Source organism: Schistocerca gregaria, chromosome 4, assembly GCF_023897955.1.
Source record: "Schistocerca gregaria isolate iqSchGreg1 chromosome 4, iqSchGreg1.2, whole genome shotgun sequence".
In the NCBI taxonomy this organism is placed as follows: Eukaryota; Metazoa; Arthropoda; class Insecta; order Orthoptera; family Acrididae; genus Schistocerca; species Schistocerca gregaria.
The window spans coordinates 562863898-562875972 of NC_064923.1; the positions used below are offsets into that span (position 1 = coordinate 562863898).

Sequence of the window (12075 nt, forward strand, 5' to 3'; positions counted from 1 at the left end):
CAGAAGAATACTGAAGATAAGGTGGATAGATCACGTAACTAATGAGGAGGTATTGAATAGGATTGGGGAGAAGAGAAGTTTGTGGCACAACTTGACTAGAAGAAGGGATCGGTTGGTAGGACATGTTTTGAGGCATCAAGGGATCACAAATTTAGCATTGGAGGGCAGTGTGGAGGGTAAAAATCATAGAGGGAGACCGAGAGATGAGTACACTAAGCAGATTCAGATGGATGTAGGTTGTAGTAGGTACTGGGAGATGAAGCAGCTTGCACAGGATAGAGTAGCATGGAGAGCTGCATCAAACCAGTCTCAGGACTGAAGACAACAACAACATTTTGTTTGTATGATATTTCCCACATCTGCTTGAAATCATGTGCACGATTGTACACTCGGTGTGTGTGTGTGTGTGGGGGGGGGGGGGGGGGGGGGGGCGGGTGGGCATGCCTCCGTGCGCACTGTTCCTTGTCCAGGTCACTGAGGTAAACTTTATAATCTCTCCACAATGAATATCTCTGTTGACATGGCAACTAGGAAGCGTCTCAATGATGGAGACATAGGAATATGGCAAGAAGGAATTCAGACTTGGTTCTCAAGTTGATAAGTAACAAAGTGAAAAAAATAGAATCAGTGTGTTTGACCTGAAGAAGGAATGAAGGAGGACAGTATCTCTTCGCCCCACCCCCACCCCACCTACTCCAGGACACCCTCCTTGCCAGGTTCTTCATCAGGACACTGGAGGCTGCAAAGTGGTCAATGTGCCCTACAGAATAATGTCCTGATTTCACCCGAACAGGCCCCAAAAGGTGAGTACAACACTCTGCTGAGGAATGCCTGTGTTAATTTTGTGTGTGTGTGTGTGTATTTTTTTTTTTTTTTCCCCCTCTGCCTCTATCACGCCTTAGTGGGCTCGAAATTGGACTATGGAAGCATAGTTTACTCCTCTGCTCAGCCGTCTATCCTTCGGCGTCTCGACTCTGTCCGCCACCGTGGATTACATTTAGCATCTGGAGCTTTTTACACCAGCCCTATGGAAAGCCTTTATGCTGAGACTGCTGAACCTCCGCTGTCCAATCAGCGAGCTGTCCTTCTGAGTCGTTATGTTAGCCATTTATCTTACACGCCTGCTAATCCGGCCCATAACATTTTTTTCGATGCCTCTTGGAAAAGAGAACCACTTGTATGAATATCAAGAGCTCAGATGGAAACCCAGTTCTAAGCAAAGAAGGGAAAGCAGAAAGGTGGAAGGAGTATATAGAGGGTCTATACAAGGGCGACTACTTCAAGACAATATTATGGAAATGGAAGAGGATGTAGATCAAGATGAAATAGGAGATACGATACTGCGTGAAGAGTTTGACAGAGCACTGAAAGACTTGAGTCGAAACAAAGCCCCAGCAGTAGACAACATTTCATTAGAACTACTGACGTACTTGGGAGAGCCAGTCCTGACTAAACTCTGCCATCTGGTGAGCAAGATGTATGAGACAGACGAAATACCCTTAGACTTCAAGAAGAATATAATAATTCCAATCCCAAAGAAAGCAGGTGATGACAGATGTGAAAATTACCGAACTATTAGTTTAATAAGTCACGGCTGCAAAATACTAACGCGAATTCTTTACAGACGAATGGAAAAACTGTTAGAAGCCGACCTCGGGGAAGATCAGTTTGGATTCCGTAGAAATATTGAAACACGTGAGGCAATACTGACCCTACGGCTTATCTTAGAAGGAAAGGCAAACCTATGTTTCTAGCATTTGTAGACTTAGAAAAAACTTTTGACAATGTTGACTGGAATACTCTCTTTCAAATTCTAAAGGTGGCAGGAGTAAAATACAGGGAGCGAAAGGCTATTTACAATTTGTACAGAAACCAGATGACAGTTATAAGAGTCGAGGGACATGAACGGGAAGCGGTGGTTGGGAAGGGAGTGAGACAGGGTTGTAGCCTCTCCATGGTGTTATTCACTGTGTATATTGAGCAAGCAGTAAAGGAAACAAAAGAAAAATTCGGAGTAGGTATTAAAATCCATGGAGAAGAAATAAAAACTTTGAGGTTCACCGATGACATTGTAATTCTGTCAGAGACAGCAAAGGACTTGGAAGAGCAGTTGAACGGAATGGATATTGTCTTGAAAGGAGGATATAAGATGAACATCAACAAAAGTAAAATGAGGATAATGGAATGTAGTCGAACTATCTCAGGTGATGCTGAGGGAATTATATTAGGAAATGAGACACTTAAAGTAATAAAGGAGTTCTGCTATTTGGGGAGCAAAATAACTGATGATGGTCGAAGTAGAGAGGATATAAAATGTAGACTGCCAATGGCAAGGAAAGTATTTCTGAAGAAGAGAAATTTGTTAACATCGAGTATAGATTTAGTGTCTGGAAGTCGTTTCTGATAGTATTTGTATGGAGTGTAGCAATGTATGGAAGTAAAACATGGACAATAATTAGTTTAGACAAGAAGACAATAGAAGCTTTCGAAATGTGGTGCTACAGAAGAATGCTGAAGATTAGATGGGTAGATCACATAACTAATGAGGAGGTATTGAATAGAGTTGGGGAGAAGAGGAGTTTGTGGCACAACTTGACGAGAAGAAGGGATCGGTTGGTAGGACATGTTCTGAGGCATCAAGGGATCACAAATTTATCATTGGAGGGCAGTGTGGAGGGTAAAAATCATTGAGGGAGACCAAGAGATGAATACACTAAGCAGATTCAGAAGGATGTAGGTTGCAGTAAGTACTGGGAGATGATGGAGCTTGCACAGGATAGAGTAGCATGGAGAACTGCATCAAACCAGCCTCAGGACTGAAGACTACAACAACAACAACAACAACAACAACGTGGATTTAGTGATGTCAGGCCACTCTTCCTCTCTACTACCACAGGAGTCCGCTTCTGTCAACTGTTACGTTCTCTTCCCTTCAACTTTCCTAAAACTTTCTTGACAACGTGGGGTACAGTACTGCCTTGGCTCCGGCCCCTGACCTTCCTGCTCCGTGACCTTTGTCAGTTTCCCAAGGATGGTACCCCTTCTTTTGTTTATCGTCAGGCATTTGCTGCTCTCTGCGCACAAATGGAGGATGCCACATTTATTTACAATGATGGCTCAAAAACATCATTTGGTGTTGGGAGTGCCTATATTGTCGGCGACACCCCTAATGGATTTTGGCTTCCCGACCAGTGTTAGATTTTTACTGCGGAACTTGGCGCTCTTCTCCAGGCTGTCCAATACATCCGTCGCCATCAGAGTATATTATATGCTCAGATTCGCTCAGCTCTCTCCTCAGTCTCCAAGCTCTCTACCCTGTCCACCCTCTGGTCCACCGGATTCAGGACTGCCTCCACTTGCTCCACATGGTGGGGGGGGGGGGGGGGGGGTGTTCTCTGTGGTGTTCTCTGGATCCCAGGACATGTTTGTATCCGTGGAAACAAGGCGGCCGATATAGGGGCCAAGGCTGCAGTCTCTTCTTCAGCCTGCTGTTTGCATGGTTCCCTTCAGGCGATCTACAGTGTGTTTCTTGTCCTCGTGTCACTGTTCTATAGCATGCACATTGGTCGACATTTCCCAATAATATAGTGTGGTATGCGAAAGCCCTTCCCTGTGCTTAGACCTCTTCCTCCCGAACTCGTCGTCGTCAGAAGGAGGTAATTTTAACTGGACTCCAGATAGGGCACTGTCTTTTTGCCATCGACATCTTTTAAGTGGCGATCCTCCCCCCGCTTTGTCCCCACTGCTCTCAACTGTGGACAGTGAGACACCTTTTACTTGAGTGCCCCTATTTTAATCTGTTACGCGCCCGTCTACAGTTGTTGCCTTCCCTTTTAGCAGATGACGCACGATCAGCCAATTGTGTTCTTGAGTTTATTAGTGTCAGTGAGATGATGTCAGTCATTTGAAGCTCTTTTTGGGGACAAACAACCCCCCTTCTATAGTGTTTTTTTAAGCTTTCCTTCTGTTTTTAGTTTCCACACTTTTTTTTTGAGTTTTGCTCTCATTGCTGCTGGTTTCCAGTTTGGTTTTTTTACCATTTCCTAAGTCACAGACCGGACGCTAATGACTGTAGCAGTTTTGCGCCCTAAAACCATAACAAACAAAAAAAGTCATTGTGATATCTATGATATTATTTAGGACTTACATAAGCAGATTGAAGTGATGAATGAAAATTTGTACCAATGCTTGAATTCAAACCCAGGTCCCCTGCTCACCAGGCGGATGCGCGAACCAGTAAGCCACCCTACCACAGTGATTATGCACAACTGCGCAGACTACCCTAGCACATCTCCCTCCTCAATATACCATGCCAAGGTGGCATGGTGCTTAGCACATCTTCCTAGTGAGCAGGAGACCTGGGTTTGAATCTTGGCATTGGACATATATTCATTTGTTGCTCCAGTCTGCATATATACATCATAGGTGTTTGAGGTCTTAAAAGGTTTTGGGGCCATATGCTTCATACATGACCTGGAGGTTTACTATAGATGCAAACAATTCTGATATTGCTAGTCACCAGCCACATAATGAGTTATAAGTTTTAGATTACATGTTAGTCCTATATGATGTAAATATAAATGAGAAGACAGCAGAGAGCAGGCTGAATTGAAATTCATAATTTGAAGCATTGAGATTAGCTTTAATCTGGTAAGTAGAAACTGAGATTGTCATGTACCCTGGGATCAATAACACTGTGTATAACTGCTCACAGCCTAGAAAGTATTGATAAAATTGCCTTTATCATCAGGTCTACTCTTCAGGGAGCTTGAGTAGATGTCAGTTTCCACTCAACAAATCAAGCCATCTGTTGAGAAAGTAAATTAAAGATAATACCACACTGGAAAAGCATGAGTGGGTGAGAAGCCGTTACATGAACAATGTAAGGCAATCACTTTATAGTGGAAGTACTGAATGTTTTACTGTACAGGCACATAATTAAGAACTGGGCTGTCATAGATTTGGCATGTGAACTTTCACTCCGCTTTATTAAACTATTAGAAAGTCATATGGGAAAAGGAATAGAGGGGTAAGAATTCTAAATGAAATAATATTACACTGAAATCGTGTGGTGATTGGTACAGGAGAAATTAAATGCACTGCCACAATTTTGGAGGCTGCCAGCCGAAACAAAGTGGCATGTTTTCCAACACCGCAGAACGACGTCACATTTCAAGGAGAATTTAATTGAAAGCAGCTAGAGCTGATGAAGTCTACACTTGCAAATAACAACTCCAGCCTTTAGGTATTTAGTCATTCTGTTAAGAGTTCTAATATTATAAAAATGAAGACAAGTCATAACATGTCTGGAAAACTCATCATCTTTCTCCATAACACCGAAGCTTGGATAGTACGTAGTTCATTATTTCTCTGATACTGACTGGTTTTGACTGCAACTGTGACATTCTTATATTTGAATGACCTCTCTGTCTTACAGTTACTTGTTTCACTTTAGGTAACTTGTTTACTGCATAGGTGTACCATTTTATTGACTAGATTTTAACAGTGTTTTCCTCCCTTCCAGACTAGCAGCACCTCACTTGCTGCTTTTCGCCCTCACTGGTGCTACGATGGAGGATTGTCAATGTTTGCATCTGGACAGTCAGAGGAATAGTACTGCATTGCATCACACTATGCTTGCTTAGTTTGAAGAGTCTGACTGTTTGTGTGATTGAGTGTACATACTATATTTTTGTGTATCATTATGTAAAGATATGCACATTTCTAAGAATTTTTAATTATTCTTTCGTGTGTGTGTGTGTGTGTGTGTGTGTGTGTGTGTGTGTGTGTGTGTGTGTAAGAGAGAGAGAGAACCATTGAAATTGATCTCCTGTAATTTTCTATAGTATTTGCAGTGGAAGCTGAATTGTTTTCATGTGGTCACTTGGCAGTCTGCAAAAGTGAACATTCAGATAAATGAAGAGTATTAAAAGCTGTCTTTCAGTTTAAAGCAATGTGATAAATAATACAATGGCTTTCTCTGTATAATTGAATCTCGTTAAATAAGTTTAACATTTTATGCAGTAAATATTACACAAAGCACATTCTGTTGCTATTTCTACACCTTCAGTGAATGAAGTTTTAAAAGCTTAAAAGGTATTTAAGTAGCCAAACCAGATTGATTGTAAAACGTGTTCAATTATTTAAATATTTATCTGTGTATTTTTTATTTAGTAATTATACTCTACTTAGAAAATATATGATTCATGGTGTGTGTGTGTGTGTGTGTGTGTGTGTGTGTGTGAGAGAGAGAGAGAGAGAGAGAGAGAGAGAGAGAGAGAGTTGTGTGTGTTTGGTGTGTTAGAATATTTTAGAACTGTATTGCACATACTATTTAAATGTCTGTCTTAAATTTGGTGGAACCCTACTGCCCCACCTCTCCAGCTCGCTTGGGCCTCTGTAGGCATTTGGAATTGCTTCAGTAGCATCACTGGCTGTGAATTTTCTGTGACTTGTGTTTTAGTGGCCCTTGCACATAACTAGTTTGGAAGACATATGAGATATCTTTATCATGGCATAAAGTGTTAAGTGTTTAATATATTATACTCCCTGTTTGCTTTGTTGTGTAAAGGAATAGTTGTCTATCAAACATGTGCTATTCTCAGATTTTCAGACTTTATCCAACAATGTATTTTTGTTAAGATATTGGTACTTGTAACATCAACTGGCTGACTTCAATTTTTGTGTTTCTTTTGTAATAGTGTTGAGAGATTCTGTTACTTCTGAGTTACGGATAAAAGAATGAATCATTGCCAGTAAGTGCTTGAAAATTCTGGAAGTGATACACTATAATTCAAACATAAATATGTTTTCATTGAAGTGGAATCAGGATACAGCTTTTGTCAGCACATTAAGAGAGAAATTTTTTAATTTGGGAAACTGATCCATCTCTTTCTGTTAAATTAAGAAAAGGAAGGAAAAATGTGCAAAATGAAAAATGACTGCATTAGCATCATGCCAAACTATTTTCCTTTCTTATTTCTCCTTATTAGCTGAGATTTTTAAAGTATGCTATACACGTCCATGTTATGATTTTAGTTTTTTATGATTTCCAATATTTTGTAAAAGTCAATGTTTGTTAATCTTTAAATAATTTCTTGTTTTATGGGTCCTGTTGCTCACAAATAAACCGTTATTTGTATTATTTGTCTGGCTAGGCATTTCTTATGCTTCTTTAAAAAGGCACTGTTTTCATTTATCCATTCGGAAAATTGTTAAGGATTAATAAAGATCATTACAGTGCAGGTAGTTAACAAACAATATGGTATACCTAACTAAATAAGTCTATAGATTTTCTGATCTTAGAGGTGATCAAACTTGGAAAGATATGACAGTATTATTTTGTTCATCTCAGTTTCCATTGAAACATGTATGGTTTACATAAAGTGTATTTTGTATTGTAGTAATTTAGATGCACATATTAATGAAACTGTATGTCCCCACTTTATTTAAAAGTATTTAACCATGTATATCAACATTATACATTTCTACCAAAGAATAAGTCATGAAAGCAAGTTGCTCAAAAAAGTTTTAGACTAACGCACATTTTAAACTTTTTATTAAGGGTAGAATACAGGCATTTTAATACCCTTACTCCATGGAGCTTGGTGCTGAATAAACAGACAAATCACAGATGCCTCATAAAATATACCGGTTTGATTGACTACGCTGTCTGTTGGCACGGTGAGGAGCAACTCTCGCTCTGGTATCTTCAACAAATTTCCATGAAATTGTTTTCTGTGAATTAAGTTGTAGTGTTGAGTTGTTTAGCTGGTGTACGGGCAGTAGCAAAGCAGGAATTGTACTTTTATGCCACGAATAAATCAAGAATAACATGTAAATTATGTGGATGATGGAGAAGAGATCTCCTAAGTATGGATTGATTTTTAGGTTTGTAGTCTTTAAGACCAATTACCTGTCTTTAGCACATCCAGTATTTTTCATAACATTGAGAAGTTGCTTCAGAAATACTCAGCTAATAAATTTGCTTAGATTGTATTGACAAAAACAGTATCAAGTTTGCTTCGGAAAGATGCAGAGAGAAGTGTAGCTGTATGACTTAAAAGCATAAAGCAAGATAAAAATATATTAATGGCTTTGGAACTCCAAGGCATACATTGAATTCTAAATGGAAAAATTGAATGAAGAGACCTAATCTTGATTCATTAATATAAATTAACAACATAACTGCATTAGTCTCTCACAGGCAGTCTGCCAGAACTAAACTGAAAGAGGAAAAAAGGTACATGAATAATAATTTATGTAAATGCAGTGCAAATACATGCATTGTGTGACTATTCAGTTATCACTGATATAAATATTTTATCCGTCTGTTTCATAATGTTTCAGGATTTTGATACTGTATTTAAAATGTATATATTTGGCTAGCAAGTGTTGCTCATCACATTTTATGAAATTGTGTGTTGGCAGGTGGGGAAAATAAAGAGTTCCTCTTATCAGTCTGATTTCTTACATATGATAGAACGAAATAACAAGGCCATTTACCACCCCTCCCTTCCCCTGTTTTTTTATTTATTTATTTATTTATTTTTTTTTTTATTAAAGTTTGTCTGTGTTTGTACAAGTACACTGTAGTTCGGCACACTACTAACCTTTGTCCAATTTCAGAACATATTTCAGTAACAATTTTATGTCACCAACCACATTTGGTTGGTTTTATTAACTGAAAAGTTTAGATATTAGCTTGAATAACCAGTATATTTTTCAAATCTTTAATTTTGTGGTCTTTCTGCTATCACAGCCTCTCAAATTATTTTAGAAAGTTTCAGAAATATTTGATACTGTGAGTGTGTTGGGGAAAACTAAATGATTTATTGCAGCTTAGTTTTCAGAAGAAAAGATAAAAGTAGTAATATAGGTTCCAGATTGGGGTAATTGATTCAAACAGATAATTAAAATTTCAGTGTGAGTATTTTGTTTGATTGTGTAATTTCTTCATGCAACAAGTCTGTAAAAAAAAAAAAGGAAAAAAAATTAGCTTTATTGGTTGTGCATTTCAGAGCACTAGATCTGTAGTACAGTATTATTTTGTGCAACATGTCAAACAGACCTTAGGCAAACTCCTTCCCACACAGTCTTATTATACTAGCATGCTTCCCAGTGAATATTGAATATTGGTTGTATCCATACAAGGAATACACAGAATCAGCGTCATACTGGTTTTGAGCTCATGGTACTCACACTGGAAATTGGTGAACATTTTGTGTGTGTGTGTGTGTGTGTGTGTGTGTGTGTGTGTGTGTGTTTTCCAATGTTTCTCAACTAAAAGTATTTAGAGCCTCACTTTAAAAAGAAAACTTTCCAGTCTGCTGTTAATTTCAATTATTCACATAAAACTAAGAGATTTACCTTAATTTTTATGAGGATTACAATACAGAATCTGATGTATTTTTGCATCTTATCTTCATACAGTGGATATATTATGAAATTAATTAAATTACAATGGTGCATTCAATGGTTTTTGTCAGAATTATAGACTTTTCAGGCTGGTATTGTGCATTGTGCAGTGTGCAGTGTCCAGTGTGAAATTGAACTAATGTCAGTTACGCAAGGAGGCATGTTGGAACATTTACTAGAATTGTAGTCATCATAATGTCAACTGTGTCAGTGTGCATAAGGAAACGCCTGTCTTTAACTTCATTCATATTTCTTCTACAGTTCATTTTGATATGCAGTCCAAAAGCATCATATTGTGATCCCTTTCAACAGGCAAAGATTCAGTTATATATTGATACACTATTTCAAATTATAAAAAAAAAAATTAAATCACTTGACAGTTTTAAATGCCAGTGAAACATAATTTCATATGTAGTTTTGCCTTTTTTCTTAATCTTGTCAAGACATTTTGGCCACTCTATACTGCAGTATGATGTATTGGAAAAATAAGAATTTCCACCTGATAAATGTTCTGACATATATAAATGTTGTTACTTTTTTCTTTTTTTTTTTTTTTTGTATTATACTATCATTAAATGACATATTTCTTTACTCATGGAATTGATGCCTTAAAATCATGTTTCAACACTTGCTACTGTGTAGCAGTTATTTATTTACTGGAACTGCTAGTTTTAAATTTATATGAACTAAATGTTGTACAACACTTTTCTTATTTGTTAGTGTGTAAAACTGTATAAATGTGCTTTGCAATATCAAGAGAAATTATAAAATGTCAGAAGAAAAAACATGGGCCATAGTGATGGGGTGCACTTCACGAGCACCCTTTAATACTTGTTTCCGATCCATGGTACAATTTCACATTAGTATCTGTAGACAGATACTTTTTCCCCCTCTCGCTAAATATTGTTCTGCTCTCTGCCTCTTCACGCAGCCCTGCCCCCCTCCCCCTTCCCCCCAAATCTTTCAGTCAACCTTCCCTTTTGTTCCCTTCCCTTGATGTGTTTGATAATTTTGTTCTTTCTAGGTGTAAGACAGTCATTTTATATTTTTCTTATTTTATTTATAAACCCATTTTTATGTGTTTGTAAGTAAGAATAATTTAGAAGTCAGAGTTGCAAGATGCAATTTCTAACACATATGCATCATGTCTTTTCGGAATTATAACTTGGTTACAGATTTATTGTATTCACGGTCAATGGAACACAGAAATCAGTTTTAGTTGTAGAAAAAGGCACCTATACTGATGTTACAGCCCAGAAAATTTTTTTATGCCTTCTGATTTATTGTGACAAATTGAAAACAGAAAAATAAAATGCTAATGCACCTTGTACGGCAAACATGTTTTTATATATTTTTATATTTTATATTCAGGGGCTGTACTGTGGCTAAACACTAAATGTTGTAAGAGTGGGTTATGTGTTATACAATATATCAAGACCTACATTGTGGATATGTATAAAACTGAAACCTGTAGAAAAAAAAAAAAAAAAAAAAAAAAAAAAAAAAAAAAAAAAAAAAGTTGTCATTATTATTTATGTGTACAGTTTGTCCTCAATTTTTAACACCGAAATTCCAGAATGATTTTAGTGGTAAGATTTACTAGCAGTTGTGTATCGCCTGTATAGTATGGTGAAGCACACCCAGTAATCACTCAAGTGGTGGATACCCCAACGAATCCCACTACTGTGAATAACACAACTTTCAGTGACTGCAGTTATGACATGTAGCTCAAACACCTATCCATGGCAGACATCACTGTACCACACTACAGTGAAGCACTCACATCTCGGCCACAAAATAACAGATTCAATGTTTATAACTCAAATTTGACATGTTGAAAAGATTAGAGATGTACAACGAAATTCATAAAAGAAGGTAATAGTGCCAAGCAGTCAGTTCCAAAACACTTTTTAGTCTTTTGGAAACAGGGCATAACGTTGTTTGGTGTGAAAGACTACTCAGGTGGAGACATCAAGCATGGCAAATTCGCTTAAGGTTTTCAAGTAGATTAGGTCTGGGTGGTGCACCACCAGAACCTTTTTTTTTCTATCTCCTTTTGTATCTCCTGCACGGTTCTAATAAAAGCAGTACAGTAGTCTGCTTCATGTGATCTAGTTACGTATATCTATATCACGGTGCTTAAAAAGTCATGATGTAACTGAAATGAGGTTTATGGATTTTTCATTCAAATATAAAATGTAAAGAAAGAAAGAAAGAGATAGCTAATGGAATTGACATACTCTGTGTTTGTTGAGTCCCTGTTATAATTAAAATGTTAATAATATTAGAAATTTGCCCCACACTCATTGACTTGTTGATATCTGGTAAGACAAGCTGGGCACTAATCTCACTGATGGTATATCATTGAATAGCAGGAAGAGATGAAATATTAACTCCACTGTATGTTGTCACAGTTCTCAGCTTAGACTTCTTCTCGTGCTGAGTGCTGATGGAAGATAACAGAATTTGTGTTTCCTGAAACCTAAACCTAACCAAAAGAGATTATATATGGGGCAGTCAAATGAAAATGAGACAGATGGAAAAAAGTAAATTAACTGTTTATTATTTCAAAAGTAAGTGATATAACTGTTGCAACATTTACCCCACTGTGAAAAAAGATGGTCAGTGCATTTACGGAAAAATGTTTGCAGTTGGTTA

The 12075-nt window shown here is 37.5% G+C and overlaps 1 protein-coding gene across 4 annotated transcripts in view; it reads left to right on the forward strand.

The window, feature by feature from the left end:
• The window catches only part of LOC126268154 (transmembrane and coiled-coil domains protein 2), a 201442-nt gene extending 191693 nt beyond the window's left edge, over positions 1 to 9749 (forward strand). For all 4 annotated transcript variants that reach the window (XM_049973700.1, XM_049973696.1, XM_049973697.1 and 1 more), the window contains one exon: positions 5525 to 9749. The gene's annotated coding sequence lies outside the window, so the exon portion shown is untranslated. The remainder of the gene's footprint in view (positions 1 to 5524) is intronic.
• Positions 9750 to 12075: the final 2326 nt, after the last annotated feature.